The sequence below is a fragment of the Salvelinus fontinalis genome, chromosome 35, assembly GCF_029448725.1.
Source record: "Salvelinus fontinalis isolate EN_2023a chromosome 35, ASM2944872v1, whole genome shotgun sequence".
Taxonomy (NCBI): domain Eukaryota; kingdom Metazoa; phylum Chordata; class Actinopteri; order Salmoniformes; family Salmonidae; genus Salvelinus; species Salvelinus fontinalis.
Genome location: NC_074699.1, coordinates 2,053,522 through 2,059,521, shown reverse-complemented (window position 1 = coordinate 2,059,521; position 6,000 = coordinate 2,053,522).

Below are 6,000 nucleotides of genomic sequence, written 5' to 3'. Positions count from 1 at the left end.
TTGTCTGGGACAACTTGGCAACTGCCCCTGAGACCTGACTTGCTGTCTCAGGCCAGGGGAACTCTGTGGCATCCGCACCGCCTCAGTCTGTGGGCTTGGCCGCTGAACGGCACCAATGGTCCATGTTAGGACTACAGGAGGGCGTAATGAACACCATGCAGAGCACAAGGGCACCGGCTACAACTGTGGCATACCAGTTGCGCTGGCAGTTGTTGTGCTTTTGGTGCACTGGTATTGAGGTTGTGCCCGAGTCATGCGGGGTGCAGTATGTCCTCCAATACCTGCAGTCTCGCTTGGATGAGCGCTTGGCAGCCTCTACACTGAGAGGGTATCTGTATGCCATGTGGGGTGGATGGACAGGCCAGTGGGGCGCCATCCCTTGGTCTCCAGGTTTATGAAGGGGATTCGTCACCTGCGTCCAGCTAGGACCCACTCAATGGCGAGCTGGGATCTGGATGTGGTCTTGGCAGCTTCGGCAAAGCCGCCTTTCAAACCATTGGAGTCTGCCTCCCTGAAACACCTCTCTATGAAGGTGGCTTTCTTGGTAGAGATTACTTCCATGAAGAGGGTGGGTGAGCTCCATGATCTTTCGGTAAGTTCTGAGTGCTACCGGATGGACCCCGGTGGGAGAAGCATATCTCTCCGCCCCAAACCTTCATTACTACCAAAGGTTCTGTCAGACAGGCATGTGAACATCCCTTTTTATCCTACCAGCAAAAACATTGTAATCAGATTACAGATACTTTTGAAAAACAAGATGATTACTTCGAAGATTACTTTTAAATTCCGAAAGGATGTTTGCGGGGGGAAAAATGTACACTTCTCTGTTTTCTCAATGACATTCAAATCAGCATTGAAAAAAGTAGCAAATTTAACGTGGTTCCACCTGAGCGAGTCTGACCACAAGTCAGAGACCAGTATGATGACACACCAAATGTGTTTGATGGATCACAGGAATAGGCTTTTGTAGGCTACAGTCCAAGTTATGTCTTCCAATGATGCGACTGCTGTCGGCATCCATAGATTATCCAACTTGAATAAACGCTTGGAGGTAAGGATGACACAGTGGTGTAGTCTACGGCAATACTGATATCACGGATATCACATACAGATATCTACATAGCGCATTGATGTGAATCAGACTGCTGCTCTCTCATTAAGCTTTTTGCACTATACGGATTGTGGTTGTTGTGGATGGCTGTTCCCACATCTAAATACTCTATGTATGTGAACCCAATAATGGTTGAATTCAAGAAGTTGAAGCTGCCTCTCAATCATTGTTGCGCTCTTGCAACATCTGCAGAGTGCAGATCCCAGCCTATGGAATAAAAGTGGGGCTTCTATTGCTCAATCTAATTCATGCTGATAAAAAAACACATCCATAGGCCTAATGGACACATGCTCAAACTTGCACACTTTTGATGGACTTAAAGGGGCAATCTGTAATTGATACATCCATTTTTGGACTTATTAATTAGATATATTAACGTAAATATATAATTTAATCGTATTATTATTATATGTAGTAGAAAGCGATGGGTTAGAAGAAGCCTACATAACCAACCTATAAAGTAAAATGTAACATCCATATATGGCCAGCTATGTAACCTTTAACATTTATTTATCCTGCAATAGATGTCGTTCAATCTTCTCTCTTAAGTAATCTCAAAGTAACTGAATGTAATCAGATTACGTTACTGAGTTTGGGTAATCCAAAAATTACATTACTGATTACAATTTTGGACAGGTAAATGTAAAGGATTACATTTAGAAAGTACCAACCCTGCATATGAGGACACTCGGTCCAGACCTCGGTTATTTAATAAAAAAATTGTCGGTCTGAACTTACTGTTGAGAGTTAGAATAGAAGAATACACAAGGTTAAATTTCTAAAATTGGTTGTAGCAGCTTTCTTCTTGTTTTATGTCACTCACTGACAGTCACTCAATTAGCCCATGTCAGTTAAAACATGTTAGATTATTATAAAAATATATATATATATATTTAACCTTTATTTAACTAGGCAAGTCAGTTAAGAAAAAAATATTTTTTACAATGACGGCCTACTCGGCCAAATAAAGAGAGACCTTAGTAAATTAGTCTAGTTAGCTATCTAAACTTGTAGCAATCATGGCCGAATTACCGACCAGGCAGGCAGGGCATGTGCCCAGTGACCCTGACGTCCAGGGGGCCCCGATTGATTTTGTTGGTCACTCTCACTCAGATATCACATTAACCTGGCATAAGTCATGGCAAAATATGTAGAATTGCAGGAAATGTGCTTTTAAACTGCACAATAAATGGTTCTGTAAAGCAAACTTATTTACCTTTTGTTAATAAAATACTTTTTCTGCTAACAGATCCCTCAGTATGTATTAAATTATCGTTTTTAATCACAGTAAGAGTTCATGTGTACCAGCTAATTGTATAGCTAATAGGCTATGTGTTTCAAGATCAACTGATGTGAATGAAGCTACAGCAAGCAATGTTATAATGGCTGGGGTCATTAGAGCTTCAAGCAGCGAAGCTGGTGAAACCATAGTGTATTTGTTCCAGTAGATTATTGGTTTTATTAGTATATTGAACAAAAATGTAAACACAACATTCAACAATTTCAAAGATTTTACTGAGTTACAGTTCATGTAAGGAAATCAGTCAATTTAAATGAATAAATTAGGCAATAATCTATGGATTTCACATGACTGGGAATACAGATATGCATCTTCTGGTCACATATACCTTAAAAAAGGTAGAAAACCAGTCAGTATCTGTCATGTACCAGTCATGCAGAGCGACACATCTCCTTCGCAGAGTTGATCAGGCTGTCGATTGTGGCCTGTGGAATTTTGTCTCACTCCTCTTCAATGGCTGTGTGAGGATATTAACGGGAACTGGAACACACTGTCGTACACGTCGATCCAGAGGATCCCAAACATGTTCAATGAGTGACATGTCTGGTGAGTATGCAGGCCAGGGAAGAACTTTTCAGCTTCCAGGAATTGTGTACAGATCCTTGCGACATGGGGCCATGACAATGGGCCTCAGGATCTCGTCACGGTATCTCTGTGGATTCAAATTGACTTCGATAAAATGCAATTGTGTTTGTTGTCTGTGGTTTATGCCTGCCCATACCATAATCCCAAAGCCACCCTGGGGCACTCTGTTTACAAAGTTCAGCAAACCAGTCGCACACAGGATGCCATACACATGGTCTGCGTTTGCCGGGCCGGTTGGACATACTGCCAAATTCTGTAATACAACATTGGAGGCTGCTTATCGTAGAGAAATTAACATTACATTCTCTGGCAACAGCTCTGGCGGACATTCCTGCAGTCAGCATGCCAATTGCACACTCCCTCAAAACTTCTGTGGCATTGTGTTGTGTGACAAAACATTTTAGAGTGGCCTTTTATTGTCCCCAGCACAAGGTGCACCTGCGTAATGATCATGCTATTTAATCAGCTTCTTGATATGCCACACCTGTCAGGTGGATGGATTATCTTGGCAAATGAGAAATGCTCACTAACAGGGATGTAAAACAAATGTGTGCACACCATTTGAGAGAAATAAGCTTTTTGTGCATATGAAAATTAATGGGATAATTTATTTCAGCTCATGAAACATGGGACCAACACTTTACATGTTGTGGTAATATTTTTGTTCAGTGTATATAATTTTTTGGGCCATTTTGGTGAAAAAAAAATGCAAATTCCCGTGAGACGAAAAGGCCCAGGACTGTGCAACTTATCAACATGGTTAAGGCCCAAGAGCCACACCCTCTTATGCAATACTATGCCAATTGGCCACATGGTGGCGCTATAACAAGCAATTGAAAATGCAAACATTGGTAAGGTTAGCCCCCGCACCCTGTGTGACCTAGAGTCATGACATTTAGTACATAGGTCCCTCTCCTCACAATGATAAAACTACCCTTAAGAAACCATAAAGTCGGCCACTATGGATTGTCCACCATTTAGACATTTGTGAAAATCACTTAAAACGCTACTCCTCTAGCACCGATTGACCGATCTACACGGAACTTGACATGTGGCATGTATGGACCAAGATCTCTCAACACAACATTTTCCAGACTAGTAACAAAAACAACACACCTACTGATTGACCAATAAACATTTACATGGGTGTGGTCTCGCACATAAATGCATACAAATCAGACAAGGATTTTCTTATTGTGACAAAAATTGGTACATATGTTCCAAACACTGTCAAGACTCAATGTATCAAAGCACATTAAGATCAACCACACGGTGGCGCTATAAGGGGCACATGTTTTAATGAAATTTGGCATACACGCTTAGGGGAGTACAGAAATTGAGTCTAGGTGAGTCTAGCTAACCTAGAGTATGGTTGTTGAGTTTGGCTGCATGTTGGCGCCGTTGGACAGGAAAAAACATTAATGCAAGCTCATTGGTTCATAGCAGCCATGTTATTTTAGATAGACTCTTGGGAAATGTTGCGTTTAAAGACGTGGATCCATAGATGCTATATACCAAATTCGGTTCAGGAGAAGAAGACGTTTAAAGTAATCAATATAGTAAATAAATGTAAAAAATACAGTACCAGTCAAATGTTTGGACACACCTACTCATTCAAGGGGTCCTCTTTATTTTGACTATTTTCAACATTGTAGAATAATAGTGAAGACATCAAAACTATGAAATAGCACATATGGAATCATGTAGTAACCAAAAAAGTGTTTAACAAATCAAATTATATTTGAGATTCTTCAAATAGCAACCATTTGCTTTGTTGACAGCTTTGCACAATCTTGGCATTCTCTCAACCAGCTTCATGAGGTAGTCACCTGGAATAGATTTCAATTAACAGGTGTGCCTTGTTATTTAATTTGTGGAATTTCTTTCCTTAATGCAGTTGAGCCAATCAGTTGTGTTGTGACAAGGTAGGGGTGGTATACAGAAGATAGCCCTATTTGGTATAAGACCAAGTACATATTATGGCAAGAACAGCTCAAATAAGCAAAGAGAAATGACAGTCCATTATTACTTTAAGACATGAAGGTCAGTCAAACCGTAAAATTTCAAGAACTTTGAAAGTTTCTTCAAGTGCAGTCGTAAAAACCATCAAGCGCTATGATGAAACTGGCACTTGCCTCTGCCTCTGCTGCAGAGGATACATTCATTAGAGTGAGCTGCACCTCAGACTGTAGACCAAATAAATGCTTCACAGAGTTCAAGTAACAGACACATCTCAACATCAACTGTTCAGAGGAGACTGCATGAATCAGGCCTTCATGGTCGAATTTCTGCAACGAAATCACTACTAAAGGACACCAATAATAAGAAGAGAGTTGCTTGGGCCAAGAAACATGAGCAATGGACATTAAACCGGTGAATGAGTCCAAATTTGATATTTTTGGTTCCAAACGCCATTTCTTTGTGAGACGCAGAGTAGGTGAACGGATGTTCTCCGCATATGTGGTTCCCCCCGTGATACATGGAGGAGGAGGTGTGATGGTGCTATGCTAGTGACACTGTCTGATCTATTTAGAATTCAAGGCACACTTAACCAGCATGGCTACCACAGCATTCTGCAGCGATACGCCATCCCATCTGATTTGCGCTTAGTGGGACTATAATTTGTTTTTCAACAGGACAATGACCCACAACACACCTCCAGACTGTGTAATGGCTATTTGACCAAGAAGGAGAGTGATGGTGTTGCATCAGATGACCTGGCCTCCACAATCCCCCAACCTCAACCCAATTGAGATGGTTTGGGATGAGTTGGACCGCAGAGTGAAGGAAAAGCCGCCAACAAGTGATCAGCATATGTGGGAACTCCTTCAAGACGGTTGGAAAAGCATTCCTCATGAAGCTGGTTGAGAGAATGCCAAGACTGTGCATAACTGTCATCAAGGCAAAGTGTGGCTACTTTGAAGAATCTCAAATATAAAATATACTTTGATTTGTTTAACACTTTTTTGGTAATAACATGATTCCATATGTGTTATTTCATAGT